The sequence below is a fragment of the Dreissena polymorpha genome, chromosome 1 (assembly GCF_020536995.1).
Source record: "Dreissena polymorpha isolate Duluth1 chromosome 1, UMN_Dpol_1.0, whole genome shotgun sequence".
NCBI lineage: Eukaryota > Metazoa > Mollusca > Bivalvia > Myida > Dreissenidae > Dreissena > Dreissena polymorpha.
The window spans coordinates 24,936,827-24,964,077 of NC_068355.1; the positions used below are offsets into that span (position 1 = coordinate 24,936,827).

The following is a 27,251-nucleotide window of genomic DNA, read 5'->3' on the forward strand; positions in this document are numbered from 1 at the left end:
CTGTGTACTGAGTGCAGTTTAATAAGACTATTTGATATTGGACTGAATGAACTCATTGCGTCACTGTGTAATACTGTTGATAAGTGATTTGTTATGTCTACTACATGTAAAATCAGATTACTTGTTGTAGTATGTGTATGTAAATGAATAAATAAAATAGAGATGAAAACTCGTCTCTAACCATTTTGTAGGTAAATTTTATGGGCTACCAAATATTTTTATTGGTAGCCCAGTGGGCTACCTGAAAAATAAGAAATTTGTCGGACACTGGGAAAACACAAGTTTCTGTAAACATATTACCCAATTGCCCACAAACACAAATCCGATCACAGGACGTGTTTTGTGTCATGTTTTGGATCATCCTTTGACCCATTCATTTTGTGAAAGAAAAATGATTCTCGAATTTGAATTATAATTAAGCAATGAGTAGCAAACTTCTTAAAATTGCGAAAATTCTAGTCACAAACTTCTGTAAATTGTGACCCACAAAACTCTCAAATTTGAAAAAAAAACTGTGATTCCATAATAAGGAAAAATAGCCCAGAATCATGCCCCTTCCAGAAAAACTAAAACTTTAAAAAAGGCACTGACTGATGAAACAGATGCAAAATATTGTCAACAATTCAAGCTAGAGACTGGAATGCTACACCCCTGATCCAGGAAAATCATTTATATTAGTTGGCATAACACTTCGAGGTTTTTATAAAAAAAATACTTTTTTGTGGACATGTAAATTCGTGCATTTCTTACTTGTTGAAAAAAAACACGAATTTGCTTGGATCATTTTGTTATGTGTTTGAGTAAATTTCGTGGATCAGTAAACCCATGAAATCAAAATTAATTAATGAACCACAAATTATAACAAAATTTACAGTACTTAATCAACATGTTTTTAGAAATGTGTTTGACAAGATTTATTTTCTTTATTTTTAATTTAAATTTATGATTGTTCATTAAGAACAATACTTTTGATTTATTTTAGTCCGGTGTATTCCTTAGTTTAAATACAATGCAAACATTCATTGCTGAATAAAGTCGAAACCCAATGACTCTAACTTGCCTGGACTGACAACAAAAGTTTTAGCCATCCAGAATTCGATCCAACCGATCTGAATATATTTATGTTTACTAACATAAATCTGCACTAGATTTACATCTCCAGTTGAAGAGTATTCGTACTGCCTAATCCCCGTACTACTTTCTTCTTTTGAATCAGTAAAAACAGAATTTATATTCTTGACATTTTTAAGTAATCACTATTTTAAAACAGTTACACAAACAATCAAACAATGATCTTATGTAAGGAATAACGATAAGAAACAAAGCAATATATAAGCATTATATGCACATCGCCCAAGTATTAAATAACACATGTATTACTTTATTTGCTTGTGTTTTTATTTAAGAATGACATGACGCATAGATACAAAATTGTCTTTTCCTTCAAGTTGACATATTATAACTGTAACTTTAACATTGTAGTATAACTTTATGTTGTATAATCATAAACTGTGTATTTTGTAAACACTGTATGCTTGCTTTGTCCATTTGGGCTTTTGGCCTTCTGGATGGATTGTTTAATAAACCATATTGTGATGCAGCCGTTCCAGCCATAATATTATAGCATCTACAAAAACGCCAGATTGTCATCTTTTACTCAAATCAATTAACGATTGAGTCAATAACATGTTTGAAATTATAGGGAGCCTTTCATCAAGTGCTCATAATCATAATCAAGTAACAGCTTTATGCGACCCTAGGCGCTTTAGAGCCAGGCAAACAAAACAATGTGAAAATTGTGACGGGGACTTAAAAAAATATGAGACATTAATCCGACCCCTGCAAATTCGAGCCATTTGACATAAATGTATATGAATATTTAGCAATACAAAAAAGATGCTTCGAGGATAGTCCGAGAAAACCGGAAAGTTGAGCCAAGCGAGTTTGAGCCAACAGGTTTTGACTGTATATTATAATTTTTAGAAAATAACTATTCTGCTTATCTGTGAACAAGTCAAAATTCATAGGTTCTCTTAATACATTTTTATTGTATTTATTATTGCATTTTATGTTCATTCTTTCTTTATTTAAATATATTAAGTTTCCACAATTATATAAGAATTAGTTTTCTAGTTTGGATACTTGTTTACAGTAATTTATAAATATATTGAGAATTCACCACTGTGAGAAAAGTTTCAACAAGGGACAAAATTGTCACAAAACCAGGTTTTCATTGTGAAAAAAAAATCTGATAAAGGGAGAAAACTCAAACTGAACTTTTGAAATGAACAAAAAAAATTAACCCCCTTTGTAAGTTTTTTTTTTTTTTTAAATCTATTTTTAGTCGTGGCGACCTTGACATTGGAGATATTGACGTGATTCTTTCGTGGGACACACCGTCCCATGATGGTGAACAAATGTGCCAAATGATTTTAAAATCTCACAATGAATGACATAGTTATGGCCAGGACAAGCTCATTTATGGCCATTTTTGACCTTTGAACTCAAAGTGTGACCTTAACCTTGGAGATATCGATGTAATTATTTCGCGCGACACACCGTCCAATGATGGTGAACAAATGTGCCAAATGATTTTAAAATCTGACGATGAACGACATAGTTATGGCTCGGACAAGCTCATTTATGGCCATTTTTGACCTTTGAACTCAAAGTGTGACCTTGACCTTGGAGATATCGACGTAATTATTTCACGCGACACACCGTCCAATGATGGTGAACAAATGTGCCAAATGATTTTAAAATCTGACAATGAACGACATAGTTATGGCCCGGACAAGCTTATTCCGCCAGCCCGCCAGCCAGCCAGCCCGCCAGCCAGCCCGCCCGCATTCGCCAATCTAATAACCAGTTTTTTCCTTCGGAAAACCTGGTTAAAAAGCACAAGAGCCATTCAAATTTAAGCGCTCTGAATTCAATCACACATTTCTTACATTAGTATCTCATAACAATTATTTTTAATTTGCATTTACATGAACACCAATGTCCCAATAATGAATGTGTAAAGTGTCTTCCCACATAGTCCTCATAGGCTTACCTGAGATGACACTTTTTTACTAAGACTTGATTTTTGTTTAGAAACAAGAGATGTGTTCGTCAAAAACAAAATGCCCCCTACTGCGCCGCTTTTAAATAAAATTTCTATTTATCATTTGGCAGGTATAGAAATAATCTCCATTTAAAGCTTATTACTTCCCTTGGATTTTGTTTTTCACCTTTATCATTTAATGATGGCCTTGACCTTTCACCACTCAAAATGTGCAGCTTCATGAGATACATATGCATGCCAAATATCAAGTTGCTATCTTCAATATTGCAAAAGTTATGGCCAATGTTAAGGTTTTCGGACCGACGACTGACAGACAGACAGACAGATGGACTGACAGTGTAACTGCTATATGCCACCCTACCGCGTGGGGGGGGGGATCTGTAGACAGTAAAAAATGACCAAGTTAGACATCGCTGACCAGCAAGGCCTGTGGTTTATCAAAGAGATCATTGCCACAGTTCATCATGTATCTATGTAACATAAGTCCACAGGTAAGTAATGAAACCAACCATTCACAAATTAGTACAGAAAAGAAATGATAGTTATATCATTTAAAATCAAGAGCTGTCACCATAGGATGACTTATGCCCCTATAAACGCTTGATAGAAGTTATGAGCTTTTTTCGAAACCGAAACGCAGATTTCGAAACCTAAATGCGGACCCTCAGTTCAAAGTCAAGGTCCAGAGGAAAAAATTTGTGTGCGTATGGAAAGGCCGTGTCCGTATACACATGTATACCAAACATGAAAGTTATATCTAAAGGGACATAGAATTTATGAGCATTTTTCGAAACCTAAACGCAGATTTTGAAACCCAAACGCGGACCCTAAGTTCAAGGTCACATGGGTAAAATTGTAGATGCATATGGAAAGGCCTTGTCCATATACACATGCATACCAAATATGATGTTATGAGCATTTTTCGAAACCTTAAGGCAAAGTGTGACGGAAAGACGGACAGTCCGATCACTATATGCCCCCTTTTCTTCGAAATGGGGCATAATTTTTTTTGACAAATCAATCATTTAAGTTATAAATAAACAAAATACAAAATGTGTTCAGTTACTGTGAAAATAACTTAAATTCTTGGTAGGGAAATATATAATCTGAGATTTATAATTATATAAATTACTTCCTTAGAAAATAATTGTCTCTGTCAAATCTCTATTTTTAGTAACAATTAATTATAAACCACTACCGTGACTGTAGATTCACAGGTAACCTTAACGTACCTAAGATACTTGTATGCCAAAAAGTGTCATTGTTTTCTTGGCTTGACCATAAAATGTCATTTTGATTATGCTTCAGTTGTATGGTTTCATATTATTATATATAATAATTATCTCCCTTTAAAGCTTATTACTTCCCTTGGATTTGTATATTCGACCTTAGACCTTGAAGGATGACCTTGACCTTGAACTTTTACCATGATGCGTTTGTCAGAAACACAATGCCCCCTACTGCGCAGCTTTGATTTATTAAAAAAAAATTATTTGGCAGGTCAGATAATAATCTCCATTAAAGCTTATTACTTTCCTTGGATTTGTATTTTCGACCCTAGACCTTGAAGTATTATATTGACCTTGAAATTGTACCATTCAAAATGTGCAGCTTCATGAGATACACATGCATGCCAAATATCAAGTTGCTATCTTCAATATTGCAAAAGTTATGGCAAATGTTAATTTTTTTTCCGGACGGACGGATAGACTGACATACTGAATGACTGACGGGCAGTTCAACTGCTATATGCCACCCTACCGGGGGCATACAAATTCCCTTTTAACGAAAATTTCCTCAAAAGCGGAAAGTATCATCCTATATTTCTGTGTGTGCCCACTGCACAGGCTATTCTGTAGATGGCACTAAAATGCATTAAGCACTATTATCCCAGAACAAGGCTCACCTGGATTTATCTTGTACAACTCGTTAACAGATGGTAGGGGGACTTACTTAAAGCCTCATTCTTAGAAAACAGGGCTTTATAAATTGTGCACTAAGTTTTGTCCTAGATTAGCCTGTACAGCCACACAGGCTTATAAGGTACAACGCTTTCCACTAGACAGATTTATTGTAAAGAAGAGACTTCCTATATACGAAAAATTCCGTAAATGACTAAAGTATCGTCCCTGATTTGCCTGTACAGACTACACTTTACACACATGCATTTAGTCCCTGTGCAGACTACACAGGCTAATCTGGGACCACACTTTACACACATGCATTTAGTCCCTGTGCAGACTACACAGGCTAATCTGGGACAACACTTTACACACATGCATTTAGTCCCTGTACAGGCTACACAGGCTAATCTGGGACCACACTTAATGCACATGCATTTAGTCCCTGTGCAGACTACACAGGCTAATCTGGGACCACACTTTACACACATGCATTTAGTCCCTGTACAGACCACACAGGCTAATCTGGGACCACACTTAACGCACATGCATTTAGTCCCTGTACAGATTACACAGGCTAATCTGGGACCACACTTTACGCACATGCATTTAGTCCCTGTACAGACTACACAGGCTAATCTGGGACCACACTTAACGCACATGCATTAATAGTCCCTGTACAGACTACACAGGCTAATCTGGGACCACACTTTACACACATGCATTTAGTCCCTGTACAGACTACACAGGCTAATCTGGGACCACACTTAATGCACATGCATTAATAGTCCCTGTACAGACTACACAGGCTAATCTGGGACCACACTTTACACACATGCATTTAGTCCCTGTGCAGACTACACAGGCTAATCTGGGACCACACTTTAAACACATGTATTTAGTCCCTGTGCAGACTACACAGGCTAATCTGGGACCACACTTAACGCACATGCATTTAGTCCCTGTACAGATTACACAGGCTAATCTGGGACCACACTTTACGCACATGCATTTAGTCCCTGTACAGACTACACAGGCTAATCTGGGACCACACTTAACGCACATGCATTAATAGTCCCTGTACAGACTACACAGGCTAATCTGGGACCACACTTTACACACATGCATTTAGTCCCTGTACAGACCACACAGGCTAATCTGGGACCACACTTTACACACATGCATTTAGTTCCTGTACAGACTACACAGGCTAATCTGGGACCACACTTTACACACATGCATTTAGTTCCTGTACAGACTACACAGGCTAATATGGGACCACACTTTACGCACATGCTTTTAGTCCCTGTAGAGGCTACATAGGCTAATCTGGGACCACACTTTACACACATGCATTTAGTCCCTGTACCGACTACACAGGCTTATCTGGGACCACACTTTACACACATGCATTTAGTCCCTGTACAGACTACACTGGTTAATCTGGGACGACACTTTACACACATGCATTTAGTACCTGTGCAGACTACACAGGCTAATCTGGGACCACACTTTACACACATGCATTTAGTCCCTGTACAGACTACACAGGCTAATCTGGGACCACACTTTACACACATGCATTTAGTCCCATTATCCCAGAGGGAGGCACATATGTTTCTTGAAAAAGCACTCAACAACAGACTGTAAGCAGACTTAACTTAAGTTTGTGGAATGAGGCCGGAGTCCTTCTAATAGGGAAAATTCTTGGTGTTTTGACCACAAATTGGGACATTGGCGTTGTTGGTTTTTTGCTTACAAATACTATATAATCAGGAATAAGCGTTTTCAATATTGTATTTATATGAAATAAGGTTCAAGTTATAGAGCTGGGTAGGGAGATTAACTTGATATTGTGATACATTTATTTTTAAGCGTTTTTAATATTGCATTTAATAAGGTTCAATTAATAGAGTTGGGTAGAGAGATAAACTTGGTATTGTGATAAATTGCTTTTACTTTACCTTCAATTGGGAATTTTAGGAAGTTGTTTGGGGAAAATATATAGTTCCAGCATTTTTTATGGGGCCGATTTGGGCCCCTATATTTGACAACTAAATATCTCACAACTTGATACAAACTCAAGGCTGAATGACTGATGACTGAAATTCTTGTAGTGTTATGTTACTGAGGTTTCTGTATTGGAAAGTTGGAAAGCAACAAGCTGAAGAATGTTTTGAGTTATTGATCCTCAAGTAAATGAAGTCTTGCTGTAAACACGATACATAAAAAAAAGACGCAATTTTAACTTCTATGAAATCATATCATAGACTTGTCCACTTCATATTTAGCATTTTTAATACAAATGGAACACTGTCAAACCTTTATTATGCGTTTGAGGCTATTTTTTGTTCATTTTAAGGTTTTACCGACCCACAAATTTATCACAAACACACTGCAAATGAACTGACACAAATTCCTCATTTACTTTTCTAAACTGAGTAATCCACACATTTACTAATTATATGTCCATGAAATACTTTTGTAACCACCAAAATTTCATGAGGAGGAATATCAATGGTTTTGCAATATACAAACAATTTAAGAGGATATTTTACCATATGTAAATATACAAACGATTAAAGAGGATATTTTACCAAATGTAATATACAAACAATTAAAGAGGATATTTTACCATATGTAAATTCATTCTGTTCTTTACCACCTCATCTTTTTGCATTCTTAATAAACAGGAAATACACAAGACGGCACGTTCCTGGTGTATTTTTGGGTCTGTAAAACAGACCCATACCCAAAGCATTTTATTTGTTTTTAAATAAGTGCCTTATTATAATTACAGTGCTTTCAACAGGAGATTTAACAAAAAATGTTTTAAACCTTTCCCGCATAGATACGCATAATCGCGTCTCGATCAATTCCTTAATACATCCGTATGAAACCATACTTTTTATCTATTACTGCCAACTTACTACTTTTACAGTTGCTACTAATTACCCGATAATCCCGTATATTCCATTATTAAAAGGACATTCTGATAAATATTTACGACAAAAGTGATCAAAATTTCCAAGAAACACAAACATTCACCATTTGTTGTCAAATGTTGGCATGTATATTACTGTGTAAAGATCTGATAAAAACGTCCAATCAGGGCGTTTGTTTTAACTAAAAACACGCAAATCACCTGACGTGATGTTCCCATTTTTATGCATTATAATTATTATATCTCAATCATATTTCAATTAGATCTAACAAAGTATATAACAACATGTATCATAAAATGATTTTATTCGTATAATTTGATATATTAGAAAGAATGATATTAAATTAGTTTTCACAGGAAAATATTCAAAAACCACAATGGCATTTTCCCCAAAATGACAAAGAAAAGGTCTGACAAAGGGTCTATGTTACCTTCTGCATAGTCAGGTCATCCGTGTCCACCACATCCTCAGCATCGTTGTCCTGACTCAGCAGCACTGTAGCAGCAGAATAGCTTGATGTATTTCTTGTATGTATATTTAGGATTCAAACACATTTATAAACAAGAGCACAGCATAAGGGGTGTCACGCTCGGCTGCGAAAGCTTGTCAGAATTTTATTTGTTTAGAGGTCACAGTGACCTTGACCTTTGACCTAGTGACCCAAAATGGGTGTGGCGTGTAAAAGTCATCAAGGTGCATCTACATAAGAAGTTTCTAAGTTGTAGGTGGAAGCACTTTGATTTTAGAGGCAATGTTAAGGTTAATGTTAAAGTTTTATATTAGAGGTCACAGTGACCTTGACCTTTGACCTAGTGATCCAAAATGGGTGTGGCATATATAACTCATCAAGGTGCAACTACATATGAAGTTTCAAAGTTGTAGGTGGAAGCACTTTGATTTAAGAGCCTATGTTAAAGTTTGATATTAGAGGTTACAGTGACCTTGACCTTTGACCTAGTGACCCAAAAATTGGTGTGGCGTGTAGAACTCATCAAGGTTCATCTACATATGAAGTTTCAAAGTGGTAGGTGGAAGCACTTTGATTTTAAAGGAAATGTTAAGGTTTTTGTTTAAATTTTATATTAGAGGTCACAGTGACCTTGACCTATGACATAGTGGCCCAAAAATGGGTGTGGCATGTAGAACTCCTTAAGGTGCATCTACATATGAAGTTTCAAAGTTGTAGGTGTAAGCACTTTAATTTTAGAGACTATGCTAAAGTTTGATATTAGATTTCACATTGACCTTGGCCTTTGACCTAGTGACCCCAAAAATGGGTGTGGCGTGTATAACTCATCAAGGTGCATCTTCATATGAAGTTTCAAAGTTGTAGGTGAAGCACTTTGATTTTAGAGTCAATGTTAAGGTTTTAGCACGACGCCTACGTTGGACGGCGGACGAGCTGGCTATGACAATAGCTCGGGTTTTCTCCGAAAACAGCCTCACTAAAAATGTAACTAACACACACACGTTTATATAAATGTAATGAAAATCAATAACAAATGTTCAACAGCATAAAACTTGGAAAATTAATAAATCTCACATCAAGTGTTACCTTTCTGTAAACATTGCATACAATATCAATAAATACTCCTCCAAAGATTACTTAAACAATTTCATATTTTATAAAAAAAAACTATTCATCCATATACATTTCTTACATGGCATGGTGTTTATAGAAATGAAAGTCTAAAAATAGCCTCAGTTGCTATGTACATGTGCATATATGTAGAAATATGAAATTTTCAGTTGAAATGCTTTGTTTTTTTCATGCAAAGTTTACAAGAACTAAATGTTAGGACCATAATGACACAAATGTTATGACAACATAACATAATATGCATTACATCTAATGTTCAAACAAAAACCCTCACAATGTATAATCAGATAACAATATGTGCACATAAATTATTTGTATCTTTAACTACACACACAATGTTGTATTGTAACATCACACACTACTATGTTCGTATGCTAACCAACACATTGTCATTGAAATACTAATCACTAATTACAACAACTAATACATACATGTACACACTATTCCACTCTGAACACCAGGATGGTGTCGTCCCACCTCTATCCCACAATGATGGATGATGTGGTGCTGCTGTAGCAGACTGACTCTGGCCACCACACTCCATCCTCCTTAGTAGCCAGCGTAGCCAGCTTACTCTCTCCCTCCCAGCCCACCTGTAGTACAGTGGAGGACCAGTCTCCACAGACCAGCACCTGGCCTGCAGGGGTCACATGTAGACCCCATGGGCCATCTAGTGCTGGGTCTGTGTATGTAGCCAGGAGTGTGCCATCCCTGGCCAGGGTGAGAAGCTTGTCTTGTTGCCAGCTGGTGATGTACAGCCTGTCTCCTGTGGGACTCGCAGCACACTGCCTTACTGCAAAACAGAGTAACATCAAGATATTGAATTACTGTAAATGTTAAATAATCTTATTAAACATACTGCAGTGATATTGTATTACGCATGTGTTGCTATAAAGAGGCCTTTACACATCTAAAATATATGCATACATTTCAATAATTTAATAGTTAAGCGTGACAATAAACTTCAGTAGCAGAGCTATTTAGTTAACGTTTGACATGTTGAAATGCGACTGTTGAGTAAGATATGAATTGAAGCAAAACAAGTACACAGATGGAAACAATTACACATACTGAAACAATTGAACAGTTCTATCAACAGGTAAACATATTGTACATGTACAATCATTTTACAACCACAAAATTAAGACCAGGTAAGAAAGTGTCTCACTGCCAGGAACTCAGTTTCTATTTATAGACATGTCATGTAGTTACTGTCAAAATATTTCATTACTCATGTTTATAATCAATATTTCTGAATCTTCTTTTGGCTACAATGTACTGTAGCATTCAAAGGGCACATATGAATTAAAGAACAATTTTTTTATAATACATCAGCAGGTTTTTTGCTATTACATCTGAATTTTATTTTATTATCATCTCACAAAGTATGTAACTATAATTTATATTATTTTTTCAAAATAACAAGATAAAGGCCTAATGGGTCAATATTTGTTGATTAAAAAAATAAATCCCAACTCGGTTCATTTAGTCAATAAAAATTCCCAAATTTGTCATTGTATGGATTTAAAATAACACAATTTGACTAGACTCCTTTTCCCACAATGGCTAGACAAATCCCTGTACATAATACACATGTTATCAGGATGGATTCACCATGATTCTTACCTGTCCAATTAGCTGATCTATCTTGGTAGAGTCTGCAGATCAGTTTGCCATTCAGTGAGTATTTGTACAGTTCTTGAGGAGAGGTGACAAAAAGGTCTCCTTGGTGATGGGTAATACAGCTACATTCATGTTGTAACTGAAACTTCCTGCCAGAAACAAGCTTTCCCTGGTTGACAGTGATAAACTGGACCTCATGTATCTTGCTATCATGGTCATTCACAGCCACTGCAACCTCACTGGATGTGATCAAACATATGTCCCATGGCCCAGCAGTCACATCCCAGTGATTCACCACCTGGTACTGCTGGTTCAGCAGCTTGATCCTCTTATTGTTCGAGTCTGCGACCAGCACCTGCCCATCAGTCAGAACACATATGCCTGCGATACTACATTCATATGAATCACTTGGTATTCTCACATTGTGCACAGACTTCCGCTGGACGTTAAACGCCTTGCCTGACTTTCCTAGCAGAGTCAATGCTTGCTGTATTATATGCTAACATTTTATGCTGGCTATAAGACAGAGCTCCTTATTATCTCCAATTTTCTGAACAAGTTCATGGAATTGTGACAAGTCATTGTGAAGAGTGGTGCATTTATGAATAGAACTTGTAACTGACTCTTTAATACTTATAACTTCATCTTTCATCTCGTTAAGTTCCTTCGTAGTAATATTATCAAATTCATTCACGATAGAGAGAACACTCCTACACATCTCTTCTTTTAAATATTGCTCATTTCCGCCTGATGTACCCACAGAATTATTATCACATTAATCTATATAAGTATTTAAATTGCCAAGCATTTGCTCTATCATAACTGCACTATGTTCCTTGTATGTTCTCTGAAATGACTGAATGCTGGCCTTCTGACTGATTTGCAGGGTTTTAATTTCCCCCAGGACAGTTTCCAGCTCCACTGACAGCCCCTCTAGGCCTGTGGGCTGCGAGTTGGTCAGCTCCGAAATCTGGGTCACTTTACTGCACTGGCTGAAATAAACAATTAATACATGTACATACTAAGGAATAGTAAGTGATATTATGTAATGCTTCAAACAAGTATAAAGTGTCAAATAAAAACATACATGGACAATAAATTAACGCTTCTTGGGCTTAACCCTTAAAGCGCTGGAGCTGAATTTTAAAGACCTTTGCAAACAGTTTGGATCCAGATGAGACGCCACAGAACGTGGCGTCTCATCAGGATCCAAACTGTTTGCTATTCTGATAGTATTCTTTGAAAAAATGAAGAAAATGCTTATTTTACAAATTCAGCAGACGACATTTTAGCAGACGACAAATTTCCCAGCATTCAAAGGGTTAATATGGAGGTATATAGATTTGCACTTTTCCATCCATCTGCGTGACTTTTCTGGCTTATATAACTCAACATGTATTCCTGCAACTTTAAAGTACAGTAACCAGGCATGTGAGCTAATGCACACCTCTATATGTTGTTTCTGTTGTTTTCATCATAATTGTAGTAATGTCTCATATTTATACATAAATGACATTTTAAAATATGTGTAGAGTGTAAAATAATCAGTATTGCTTGCTACAAGAGGACTAACACTTTACATAAATATTTATCATTGTGTAATTTTACCCGCATGCATAGTTTGATATATCTGTACAGCTGATAGAGGGATGAACTAATCTTAAAGCATTACCCACCATGTGAAATTATGCACCTTGATATTTTTTTTTATTTTTTATTTTACATAAGAAGAGTTATGTGACAATCCCTTTAACCAAACAATAATATTTTTTCAATTGTGAGAAGCGTTACTCAAATAGAGGGATACTTCTACAATAACATAGTACTTGTCAGGTTAACTTGTGCAACTCCATATGTTTGTTCATAATTTAAAGAGATTTGTGCAGTTGTGGGACAAATTGGATTGTAGAGGTATCCATGTACTAAGAATACATTTCTAGTAGTTTATATTGTTTTCAGTTTTAGTATCATTGTACACCTTGACCACACTATCCATAATAACACATGCAAATAAAAAAGATCATTAATGCTCCTCCATCCCACACAAAAACAAGCATGACGTATATTTAATGACTATTCCCAAACTCAGTATGTACAGTCTAGCCTGTGATGAGCGACATATGACATGCAACCTGGTCTACTACATTTGTATCTCCCCATATTTGTTGTTGTTATTTAACCTATATTGTGATTTTTTTGCTTTTGTTGTTGTCAAGTGATCTATTCGTGGAAAAGTAAAAGACAACCATTGTTAAATGTTTGAATGGTCAGATTAGCGTGTGCAACTCCATATGTTTGTTCAAAATGTTCCTAATTATTCTTGAGTTATCATTAGGAAACCATTTTACTGTTTCGAGTCACTGTGACCTTGACCTTTGACCTAGTGACCTGAAAATCAATAGGGGTCATCTGCCAGTGATGATCAATGTACCTATGAAGTTTCATGATCCTAGGCGTAAGCGTTCTTGAGTTATCATCCGAAAACCATTTTTCTAAGTTGAGTCACCGTGACATTTTAATTGTCAGGTAAACTCGTGCAACTCCATATGTTTCTTCATAATTTTTTGACATTAATGCAGTTGTCTTAAATGGATTAAAATTCAATTATTAAATGCATTTAATAATGGCAGTACTGTAATATAACTTTTATCATAATTGAAAATCTGCTTAAAATATTGTTATTATGGTTATAACAGGTACTAAAACTGACTACTAAATCTTTATAATTTCATGTTATAATCTTCTGTTACCTTTGACCTTTTGACCAAAAAATGGATTGACCTCTTAATTTTCCTCGATGTAAACATTAAACATGTTGCCTGGCTGTAGATCAAAGCATTTCCTAGATATACACTGTAACTCCTATATAGTGCGGTCCGTTATAACGCTGTGTCCAATATAACGCGGGGGGTCCTTGGATCCTGTTTTTTCTCCAACCTTCCATACTGATTCAAATCCATGTTATGCAACTTCATGTATTTTCATAAATTCAAAGAAGCCGGCAAAATCACAGCTTGATTGCTCTATCCGTCCAGTTAACTGATTTTAATCGATAGAGGTTAAACGACACTTGACAGCTAATTAGTGTTACTCTGTTGTGTAATGTTAATAAAGGTGTGAAAACTTGCGAGTCGGTGTTTATTACATGTATTCCCTATCAGAGCGGTTCGGTGCGCTAATTTCAATAAGGCAAGTGCAAGCGGAATAATTATCAAATTAAAGTTATTTAAAACGATTACCTGTTTATGTTTTATATTTACCGTGTATTGTATTTCATTGTAAACTATGGTTGTGTAAGTGTGTTATCGTTTATTATATGCTACACATGCTTGATAAATAAAAATATCTTTGTGCGTGTTAAATGTTTCAGTACGTATACGAAAAAATAAATTTAAAAATCCTGACGATTTATTTACATGCTAACGCAGTGTAATACTTAACAGAGATGCACTTAAATTTTTGCCCATTATCAGAAAGTCCACGGAAAGCACGTTTTTTACATGCTGCATATGACACAATAAAACATTTCTTTGTACATGTATCGTATTGCATTCGATCTAAATTTAAATTCGCTCGTCCAATGAAAGCTGTGTCCCATAATGCACTGTACTATTTTTTCTGAAAAATGGCTTAGGCATATGAATTTGTTTACGAAGTTCGTAAACATATTTCTTGTCATAAATGTTAAACATTATTTTTTCGAAAGTGATGTAATTATATTGGATTATCGGATAAATGTGCACATTAGAAAAGTGGTATGTATACTGTTATCGTTCGATTCGGTTTACCGTAAAACGTTCCGTATAAGGCGCATTTGTGTATAACGCGCATGTACTTTTTGATGCCAAAAAAATCGGGAAAAAAGTTTTTGAAGCAAAAAAAAAATTGGGGGGGAGAAAAAATCCGTACCGTAGGCTAACTGAAAATTGTTTTATTTACATTGCTGATCTCACGCGTTCTTGTATTGTTTCAATTATTAACAAGGGCTGTTTGTAAAACATGCATGCCCCCCATATGGCCTGTCCGTTGTACTGGCAGCCATTGTGTGAATACGACTTTCGTCACTGTGACCTTGACCTTTGACCCTGTGACCTGAAAATCAATAGGGGTCATCTGCAAGTCATGATCAATCTACCTATACAGTTTCATTATCCTAGGCATATGCGTTCTTGAATTATCATCCCAAAATCATTTTACTATTTCGGATCAACGTGACCTCGACCTTTGACCTAGTGACCTCAAAATCAATAGGAGTCATCTGCGAGTCATGATCAATCTACGCATGAAGTTTCATGATCCTAGGCGTATGCGTTCTTGAGTTATCATCCGGAAACCATTTTACTATTTCGGGTCACCGTGACTTTGACCTTTGACCTAGTGACCTCAAAATCAATAGGGGTCATCTGCAAGTCATGATCAATGTACCTATGAAGTTTCATGATCCTAGGCCCAAGCGTTCTTGAGTTATCGTCTGACAACCACCTGGTGGACGGACGGACCGACTGACCGACCTACCGACCGACTGACCGACATGAGCAAAGCAATATACCCCCCCTTTTTCGAAGGGGGGCATAATAACATATTGGACAAATATAAGCACGCATTTTCGAACGAAAATAATGAGTGATTTTTTGCCTGATATGTATCCATAAACCAAAGAATAAGTAATCGGTTTCAAAATGATTCCCAGTTTAATTTGTCTGAAATCGACCAATTTTCACAGCTGGAAAGAGACGTTACATAGACCAGCTCATGTCTGCCCAGTATCAAAATGAAATACCACTAGCATATCTGGGCATTTTTCATTCCAAGAATACTTAGAGCATGTATTTGGTACTGGGCATCATGGCTTGGGAATATTTATTGGTAGATTCCTCAAGAAACGCTCCACAGCAAGAAGGAATAATGTTTATCAAAGTTGTCTCCCCTAGATAACAAAACTCTTCATTTTTGAGTAGATTAACAGTTGTGTGGAAAAAGTCTATCATAGGGAGAAGTTGTATTTATTTAATATCTACATCTATTATTTTATTTGTGAGCAATTATTTAACTGTTTGTTTTGTAATAATGAAAACAACATGTTTTTTTTGGGGGGGAATATTTGTTCATACCTGGAAAAACATAATTTGTGTTGGCAACAAAAAATGACTTATAGCTGTAATGATATTTTGATCCTGGTTTTCTTACGTAAAGTAATATTGATTAAAATTTGCACAATTTTCATATCAATTTCAAATTAATACAGTAAAATTTAGAATACTTCCAGCATCCAACGGTGACATTGATTAATTAAACTATATAGCCAATATTGTTTTTTTCATTTTTATTGACAGTCGTAATAAAACCGACAGGACTGTTCTTTAATAGAAATAATGTTCTACTGAAAATCAATGGTGATTAAATCTGTATAAAAGCCTAGATTTAATTAATAAGAACTACGTCCATGAATATAGTAATTGAAAATTTTATAATGTTTCTCTGAGCGCAGTAAAGTACCAGCTGGGTTGTAGAGAAAATTTTAATGAACGCTTAGAAATAGACGTCGCCACGATTAAATGGGACTTGTACTCGCAATCAAACAATTGTCTGTTTGGAATTTTTGTAACAATAAAATGTCTACAGTAATTTAAAACGGACTGGTAATGGACTTGATTTGTTAAGGAGGATGAAATAAATAATGGTGCCAGGACTTTAAAGCAAAATATAGTAATTTGATATGCGGCTTTTGGCACATATTGTATCTTTAGACATTAATAATAATTTTGCCAGAACAACTCTTGACATATGAGTCCGGTCATGCAAAATAAGGTCTTATTCCATGTTTGGCCAGCGGCCCTGTCTGCTTTACTCACATAAGGTTTCAGGGTCTTGTTTGTGGAAAGGGTTATACTGACCAGACTGTGTGGATGTGAAGGCTGGTCGGGAACTACCCTAGCCCCACATGGCATAAGACCCATTTTCGCATGAACAGGTCACATTTTACATCATATAACCCTTTATTACTTAGATACGTATTTTTAGGCATTTGTAGTCCCTCAGAAAGTTAAATTTTAAACCAATATTCCCATGCAGTAAAAGGAAAAAAAAACTAAGTCCGTAAAAGCGGATTCTTCTACTTGTGTTCTGAGTTATAAGGATTTCTTCAAAAAAACAACCAGTTCAATTGTGGACTAATATCATCCCAAACCTTAACACCATCTTATACCAGTTCTCAAAATTGGGACCAGTAATTTAAACTTCAGTATGTGTCACTCAACTGCAGATATGTCAAAGTCACTTTATATGGGACCATGGCAGTAAACTTCATTTGAGGACCAGTTGACACGAATTGAAACATAAGTCCAGTCAGATTTCAATCTTGAGACCCTATGAAAACACATTCTGAAGATACAAACCATTTCTAGTTGGAATAACTAGTGATAAAAGCAAACTTTGGCATCAATTCAGAACAAAGTGCAGCATTCAAACTTACGACCAATATTGGACATCATAGGCCCGTAACCTATGTTTTTGAATTCACCAGTTGACTAAAGACCATGCTGGGACAAATATTTAGGACTTAAAAAATCAGTTTCAATGTACAAAGACTTGCAGTCTGTCTATTCCAACTTCAGCCCTCATTTGAGATTGTATTTAACTTTAACCCTTTGCATGCTGGGAAATTTGTCTTCTGCTAAAATGTCGTCTGCTGAATTTCTAAAATTAGCATTTTCTTCGATTTTTTCCAAAGAATACTATCAGAATAGCAAACAGTTTGGATCCTGATGAGATGCCACGTTCTGTGGCGTCTCATCTGGATCTAAACTGATTGCAAAGGCCTTCAAAATTGGGTTCCCGCACTGAAAGGGTTAACTGAGCCTGAAAAGTCCAACTTGGGGTCAAATTGTGACTTAAAGTTCTTGCATGTGACTGGGTAATCATACTTCAAACAAGTAGAGGAATCAATATTATATATTATTCTATATCCAATAAATTCATCCAATCGGCATTCTTCATATGTACCAAGTGACCGTCCAATATATTCCGGTATTGGATCCAAAAAGTCTGTATTTTTTCCATATTGGACAGTTGAGTACAAGTGCACTAAGCAATTGTTTTATAACGATAAAAGCCGTTACCGAGAAAAAGTATCCGAATGTACTATAATCGATTCACACAGGCAATATTTTGCTTGTATGTCTCTTTTTAATACTTTCCTATTGAAAATATGAGAGGAAATAAAAACCGAATCGAGAATGTGATATTTAATTTATTTTTATTGTTAGAAATTAAAAAAAATGCAAAAGCAATTGATATTGTTATTGCTAGAAATTGAAAACAAATATGCAACAGCAAAACAAAAAATCAATTTTATTAACCTCAATGACAACTTTAATCCAATGCTAGCCTAATAACAACTAAGTTACAATGATATGCATTTCCATTTTTCATTTTCTGTTCTTCCATCCATTTATCGAAATGTATTTTAAACCACAGTATTTGTTGATAGCGTTTGTACACATGCTCACCATTCTGACCCAAAGGCCAAAACACAATTTACGAATTCGTAATCCTGTCGGAGCGAGTTGTTTTATTCCTTTCAAAGTTAACAATTATGCATGACAAACAAACAATCTGAAATACGTTTTGCCTTTTGGATTCGTTCAATGCAATCAAAATGGTATAATTTGCTACTAGATTTATTAAACACTACCACCTCCATATTGTTGTCCCTAAAATGCAGAGTCTTGCTTATACTAGTATGTTTTGTCAGAGAAATGACGTCACACGAGATACGTCATAAAGTGCGTAATCAATGAATGAAAATAAAAAAACGGAAAGCTGGTTTGGTAATGAGGATATAGAATAAAAAGTTTATTAGACGTTTAAACTGTACAATACGTGATAAATTTGGACTCGCACACAGTTTGAAGTCATATTGGACTCGCCTAACGGCTCGTCCAATATGACTTCAAACTGTGTGCTCGTCCAAATATATCTCCGTATTGTACAGTGAAACGTCTAATAACCTATAATTATACATATTTAATATATTGGCCCTGCTCTGTGAAAATGGGCTTTAATGCATGTGCATAAAGTGCCATCCAAGATTAGCCTGTGATATATTTCATTTGAAGAAAGTCTCTTCCTGGCAAAAATCAAGTTTATAAGGCGGAATTGTCTTCCCTGATTAGCCAGCCTGTGCGGACTGCTCAACTAAACTCCTATTTTGATGGTTTAGTATATTATACTATTATAAACTCTTTAAAGCATTTTGTACTATTACACTTATCATATTTAAATAGACCAGTTCATATTTTCACATTTTCCCACTGCTACTCAATATTAGTTTTGTAACAATTCCCTCTTTCTAAACATTACTTTTCCATATCGTGGCAAACAAAACAGACAAACATTTACGACTTAATGGGTGTTGCAAAAATGTTATCTGAAAACTAGAAAACTATCCAAGTTTACTGTATCATGAGAAATAATAAGCTGTAATGTGTTTTTTCCCTGTTTTTTGTTCATTTTCTGTAAACTTTCAAGACACTGGTCAATAATTCACACAGCGCTGGCCTGAGATCCTGGGAACTTTTTCACTGGTCATTATTTGGTGGACAGAAAAATCAATGTATTAGAAATTTTATTACAGTTCATCTTGTCTGTGCTCGTGAATTTTAATCTTAATCAACCCATCCCAGTGGCACCAGTCCGGAATTCAGCATTCGTTTGCAGGGGATCTTGTGAAAACAGCCGTAAATAAATTCAACTGGACAGTACAAATTATGGACACTGGTGATTTTTTCCCTTCTCCAGACATTGAATAATGCCATATACTATAATGCACAATCTACCAAAAAACAGCAGTGTTAAGACTGCTTATATCTTAAACACAAACAAGTCACATTAAAATGGACTTTAATTTTTGTTGACCTTTAAATGATAGCCAATATCCTGGCATAAATTCTTCATTACAACAAAAACAAGAAACCGTCGGAGACGGGTGATGCTCCCAAAAGTTTTTTTTTGTCACAATATTGCATTGTATATTCAGATAAAAGGAAACATCTTGAGGGGCATAACTTTGGACAAAATAATACGATAGATGGTTTAGCAACTTAAAAATTTCAAAGGGCCATAACTCTGTGAAAAATCATCCGACCAGAACCGGCTGATAATATGCACATGTCCTCTTGGTAGTGAAGCTTCCCATAAAGTTTCATTGAATTCCGGTTATTAGTTGCTGAGAAATAGCCCGGACAAGAATTGCACTATATGTACAGTTAATGGAAAATTTCAAAGGGCCATAACTCTGTGAAAAATCTTCCGACCAGAACCCGCTGATAATATGCACATCTCCTTTTGGAAGTGAAGCTTCCCATAAAGTTTCTTTGAATTCCGAGTATTAGTTGGTGAGAAATAGCCCGGACAAAAATTGTGCATGGACGCACACACGCACGGACAGACGAAGCGGCAACTATATTCTCCCCCCAAAATAAATTTTGGGGGAGCATAATAAACTGAAGAGCTTTGTCACAGACGTGAGGAATACCCCCACATGCTACATTGACACAGAATATTTTGCATGTTGTCTTCACAAAAACAGCGGACACCATGCTCAATGTTTTAAACGCACTAGGTGACCCCGTGACCTAGATTTTGACCCGCCGCATGGCCCATGTTCGAGCTTGACCTACACATCATCTAGTTACAACTTCAGACCCAGTGTGGTGAAGATCAGATGAAAACTACTTGAATCAGAGAGCAGACACCATGCTGAATGTGTAAAACATACTATGTGACCCCGTGACCTAGTTTTTTATCTGGCACAGCCCATGTTCGAGCTTGGCCTTAAGATCATCTTGATAAAACTTCTGACCAAGTTTGGTGAGATTGTATAAAACTACTTGAATAAGACAGGGGACACCATGCTGAATGTTAAAAAACGCAGTAAGTGACCCCGTGACCTAGTGTTTGGCCCTGCATGGCCCATGTTCAAACTTGGCGTAGAGATCATCTAGATAAAACTTCTGACCAAGTTTGGTGCAGATATTGGATAAAAACTACTTGAATTAGAGAGCAAACACCATGCTCAATGTTTAAAACACACTAAGTGACCCCGTGACCTAGCTTTTGACCTGCCATGACCCGTGTAATTGTTCGAACTTGGACTAGACATCATCTACATACACATTCTGACCAATTTGAGTGAAGCTCGGATGAAAACACCTTGAATTAGAGAGCAGACACCATTCTCAATGTTTAAAACGCACTAAGTGACCCTGTGACCTAGTTTTTGACTCGGCATGACCCATATTCGAACTAGACCTAGACATCATCTAGATACAACATCTGACCAAGTTTGGTGAAGATCAGATAAAAACAACTTGAATTAGAGAGCATGCAGACACTTAATACGGACTGACCGACAGACAGACAGACTGACCGAGAGACAAGTTCACTCCTATATACCCCTAAACTTTGTTTGTGGGGCTATAACTAGTTGCAATAATCCAACTCCCAGCTATTGACCCTCTTGGTTGATGGGAGTTGCAACTGCTTACGGCATTTTCCATGTCCCCTGCCCAGAATCCGAGTTGCAGTTTAATCGGAAATATTAGCCACATAAACTATTTTCTGGCATAAATAAACACAAATAGATCGTAAATATATCCATAATGCGCAAATAAAAACAACTTACATGATATGTAATGCTCGCATAATATTGATATTAATCTAAAGTTTCAAACACGTTAACGGTTCTTTTAAATGTATATGTTTTTGCAATGGACAAAGTCGAGGAATTCCGAATTCGAAAATACGCTATAAACCATCTCGGGAATCATCAGCCAGATAAATCTCGTGTCTAATCTACCAATCGTAATATATGGACTATCTCCGAAACATTCGTAAGATCGATCAAATAGTAAATTCAAAACTTCGGCTTTCGGTTTGATAACGGGTTTTGTATATAGTTTTGGTTTTGAGTATTTCTCCACAATCGACTTGCAAATTGATATCGGTAATAACAGGTATTGTGTTTGTAACGATGTATTAGGCTGATTAAACTCGAGTTTATAGACCTACATGAGACATAATTTTTTTCCAAAAAAAAAATGGGTTACAAGGAAGACTTCTGAGTTGTAAGTATGTACTTATAAAAGCTCAGAGCATTCAAGAAGAACTAGGGTAGTGTTTTTCCCAGGCCATTTTAGCGTGGCGAAAAGCCACGCCGCCCTCCCGGATCGCCACGCTGCCCTTTTCAAAGTTAAATTTCGCCACGCGCCCTTCTTTTCAAAGGCAAATTTCGCCACGCGCCCTTATTGATAGCATCTTTATTGCCTTTCAATCTAACTTGGTCCGCAAAATCAACGTCCTTGATTGTCTGTGACACTCCGACTGTGCTTGATTTACTTGAGAGACGTCAACTCTAATCGACTACATTTGAGCAGATTTAATCTATTACAGTGCTCGATTTATAGGTAAACTGCTTCAAAGCTGTGAATTAGTCATGCGTGAATAACCCCGTGTCAGTATCAATCGATAATGCCAGAGGATATGTTATACCAAGTGCACTTTTCGGTCGACAATGTGCACACTCCACCATGTGAAATTATGCACCTTGATATTTTTTTTAAGTTTTTTTTTTACATAAGAAGAGTTATGTGACAATCCCTTTAACCAAACAATAATATTTTTTCAATTGTGAGAAGCGTTACTCAAATAGAGGGATACTTCTACAGTAACATAGTAATTGTCAGGTTAACTTGTGCAACTCCATATGTTTGTTCATAATTTAAAGAGATTTGTGCAGTTGTGGGACAAATTGGATTGTAGAGGTATCCATGTACGCAGAACAATGTTCTAGTTACTGTTTTCAATTTTAATATTGTAAACCTTGACCACACTGTCAATAATAACAAATGCAAGAAAAGAGGCATGACTTATAATTTATGTATATTCCCAAACATTTTTCAATAAGCCATCGATGAAAGTCAATATATTGTTCATTACCACCTGTCTTAAGTAGATTAAAAGTCAATGAATGAAAGCATTTAATAAGGGCAGTACTGTAATATATATGAAGAATGTCCAATTGTCCTACATGTACAGTGTTTTATCATAATTGAAAATCTGTTTAAACAAGGGCTGTTTGTAAAACATGCATGCCCCCCATATGGGCTGTCCGTTGTAGTAGCCGCCATTGTATGAATACGTTTTTGGTCACTGTGACCTTGACCTTTGACCTAGAGACCTGAAAATCAATAGGGGTCATCTGCGAGTCATGAAAAAATGTACTTTTGTAGTGTCATGATCCTAGGCACAAGCGTTCTTGAATTATCATCCGGAAAATATTTTACTGTTTCAGGTCACCGTGACATTGACCTTTGACCTAGTGACCTGAAAATCAATATGGGTCATCTGCGAGTCATGATCAATGTACCTATGAAATTTCATGATCCTAGGCGTAAGCGTTCTTAAATTATCATCCCGAAACCACTTTACTATTTTGGGTCACCGTGACCTTGACCTTTGACCTAATGACCTGAAAAATTAATAGGGGTCATCTGCAAGTCATGATCAATGTACCTATGAAGTTTCATGATCCTAGGCAAAAGCGTTCTTGAGTAATCATCCGGAAACCATTTTACTATTTCGTATCACCTTGACCTTGACCTTTGACCTAGTGACCTCAAAATCAATAGGGGTTATTTGCGAGTCATGATCAATGTACCTCTGAAGTTTCATGATCCTAGGCCTAAGCGTTCTTGAGTTATCATCCCGAAACCATCTGGTGGACAGACAATACAGACATATGGACGGACATACGGACCGACATGTGCAAAACAACAAACCCCCTCTTCTTCGAAGGGGGGCATAACAATATGTAGGGCTCTTTAACCAGGCAATCACTTTTTCTAGGTAACCAAAGTAATCTAGGTAATCATAAGTAGTTTCTTGACAGCTTTAATTTCTTATTGCAGCTGGATAGAGATTTCTTCAATATTGGAAACAAAACACTAGACAAGAATTCTAGTACACATAAAGGTAGTCTTGTCTATAAGGCTTGTGAGAATTGCTCATGCAGTGTGACTGGTCTGACAGTGATTATAGAGCTCATAATTTGTGTTGAATGCACTTTGTTTTACAAGTTAAACCAATGCAATCATAAATCAAACATGAGATCTACTTTGGACAAAGAACCCAGTGTATAATGTAAATCTATTCTATAATAACTCCAAGCTAAAAGACCTCCCATACCTGAGCATTTAATATATACTAAAATTTAGTTCTGTACTGTTTGAATTGAAACCCACCTTCAAACTTCTTGTTTTTCTGATGCATCGTTATTAAAGACACAGGTTATAAATGCCATCACAGGAAATATTAAACGCCCATGAATAAGAAGTTCAGGAAATTTCTTTATTGTACAGTATTTATGTGAATACAAATAACAAGTCCAGAAAAGACACAAATTAATTTCATAAGTCATTTCCAAAAATTTGAAAGAAAGTGTAGTCGTTAAATTTCATTGTATTTGATACTTTTCACAACAAATTCAGGAAAAAATGTGTTTGTTAAAATACGATAAATCAAAATTGCAAACTTGACAATACTTAATTCTCATTAAAATTGTGACATTATATAGTTCATTGATTTCTAAACACGTTTATGTGCCAAAGTATTTCAGTAATACCTGTGATCATTGAAGGCACACTTTGTGCAGCACAGCTGACTGTGGTCATCACATAACATTTCAATTTTGTCGTCCTTGTTTGCTTCACACTTTAATAGAAATTCCTCCACCTGTTTCTAAACTGGCCATTTGTTCATGTCATTCCTTCCATAAGCTGAATGTTTTTTAAACCACTTATCATGCAACTGAATACATTTCCCACAATAAAGTTTCAAACATGTTTTGCAGCAAAAATCTGCATCCGATTGCTCTTTGCATGACAAACAAATAAAATCGTTAACTCCATCGGATCCTATGGCAAGAGAAGACATAGAAAAGGCTGCCATTTTTATAATAGACTTGTAGCAAACAAAACGTAACAATTTGTTTATAGGCAAATTCTTAATTTTACAGTATCTCTTTGAATATGAATGAATATTCCAGATAATACATAATGTAATTGTTTGTGTATTATTAAACAGTCAAGAAATCACGAATTATGTCTTGATTAGAAACCAAGATTAACCTTAATTATTTTAACTGAATACAAACCATCTTAACTGTCAAGGGATATTCAATGGTCTGATAGTAGTAAACAGTGTAACTTGAATGGGACTATTGGGTCACTGGAGTATTGAATATACAGTGAAACCTAGCTATAACGGCCACATGTGCACGCCAGGAATGCGGATACTTTGATAACAGATGGCACTTCGATACCAGATAACAACAAAAGCCACGCGCGAGAGATGAGTTCTTCAGCTTTTTTGCATTTATGTTCTGTTCATTTGGTTTTCAGACACGTAACATTGTTTGGTTGATTAATGGTATAGTACTTCGTATTGCGGAGTAAACAAATCGTGGAAAAAACAGTGGATTATAATAAAAAAGATAAAATTCCATCAATAATCATTATGGATTCGATTATCAGTACATATTTAAACAAAATAAAAATACTTGGAAATAAAGCAAGAACGTGCCAAATAATCGAAATAAAAGATCAATATGTCCATTAATGTTACAACATGCTAAATTTTAGTTAACTAACGTATTTGAGGAAAAAATTCAAATGTTTTAAGAGTCGGATGCCAAATTATCATGGACACATGTTTAACCCATCATCTCAAAGACAATGGCACTTCGATTGCAGATTACTCGACACTTTTTACCAGACACAAATTTAATGAATCAGAAATGCATAATTCGCTGTGGAAAACTGTTATAGTAAGCAGGCAACAAATAAAAATGTGTGTACTGACATAAATTAACAAGGGACAAAATTGTCACAAAACCAGGTTTTCATTGTGAAAAAAAATCTGATTAAGGGAGACAACTCAAACTGAACTTTTGAAATGAACAAACAAAATTAACCCCCTTTGTAAGTTTGTTTCAAAATAAATCTATTTTAAGTTGTGGTGACCTTGACATTGGAGATATTGACGTGATTCTTTCGTGCAACACACCGTCCCATGATGGTGAACAAATGTGCCAAATAATTGTAAAATCTCACAATGAATGACATAGTTATGGCCAGGACAAGCTCATTTATGGCCATTTTTGACCTTTGAACTCAAAGTGTGACCTTGACCTTGGAGATATCGACATAATTATTTCGCGCGACACACCGCTCAATGATGGTGAACAAATGTGCCAAAAGATTTTAAAATATGACAATGAACGACATAGTTATGGCCCGGACAAGCTTGTTCCGCCCGCCAGCCAGCCAGCCAGCCCGCCCGCATTCGCCAATCTAATAACCAGTTTTTTCCTTCGGAAAACCTGGTTAAAAACGAATTACCAAAACATGTTCTTATCCTTTTGGAATATGATTTCATATAAATGTGATAGACACACGGGAAACTACTTCGATATGCCTAATACCATAAATTTTCCAGTTTTCGAGTCACCCAACAGCTGGATCTTCGCATAGTAAACACGCTTAAACAATTTCAAATTACATTAAAAATGTAACTCCTCAGACATATCAAAGGTGTTAATTTAAAATTGTTTAACCTCATGTACTATGTAATTTTAAATTACATTCTTTGTAGCGAAACAGCTGATCAAAAGCATGTATAATTATGTCCTAATAAAGGTACTAAGGCCATTTACTTATATACTAGATCGCGTGTCATGAAACATCACTCCGCTAAAACTGCAAAGAGCTAAATTTCAGCAGCGATACAGGTCCAAAATTCTATTATAACTTTTTGGCTCAATGCCATGAAATAAACAAGAGCACCGCCTTGCGGATGCAGACCGCTAATCTATTTTTCTTTTTAAAGGTGAAGGGACCTATCTCAATTTCAATCACAAATGAGGGAGGGGTGGAGTGGAGAGGGGTGTATAGTGTGGGGGTGTGGTCATTTATTACATTATCTTCCAAAAAGAAGAATGAAGAATGACTTCCACCACTCAAAATGTGCAGATTCATGAGAACCCCGCTTTGAATTTT

General features: G+C 35.9%; 1 long non-coding RNA gene across 5 annotated transcripts in view; it reads right to left on the minus strand.

Moving 5' to 3' along the window:
• LOC127874526 (uncharacterized) overlaps positions 1-27,251 on the minus strand; it is a 52,217-nt gene that overhangs the window by 14,246 nt on the left and 10,720 nt on the right. For all 5 annotated transcript variants that reach the window (XR_008046973.1, XR_008046975.1, XR_008046971.1 and 2 more), the window contains exons 2-4: positions 11,140-12,128; positions 9,945-10,306; positions 8,344-8,408 (exon numbers count right to left, since the gene is read on the minus strand). This is a non-coding gene — a long non-coding RNA (uncharacterized LOC127874526). The remainder of the gene's footprint in view (positions 1-8,343; positions 8,409-9,944; positions 10,307-11,139; positions 12,129-27,251) is intronic.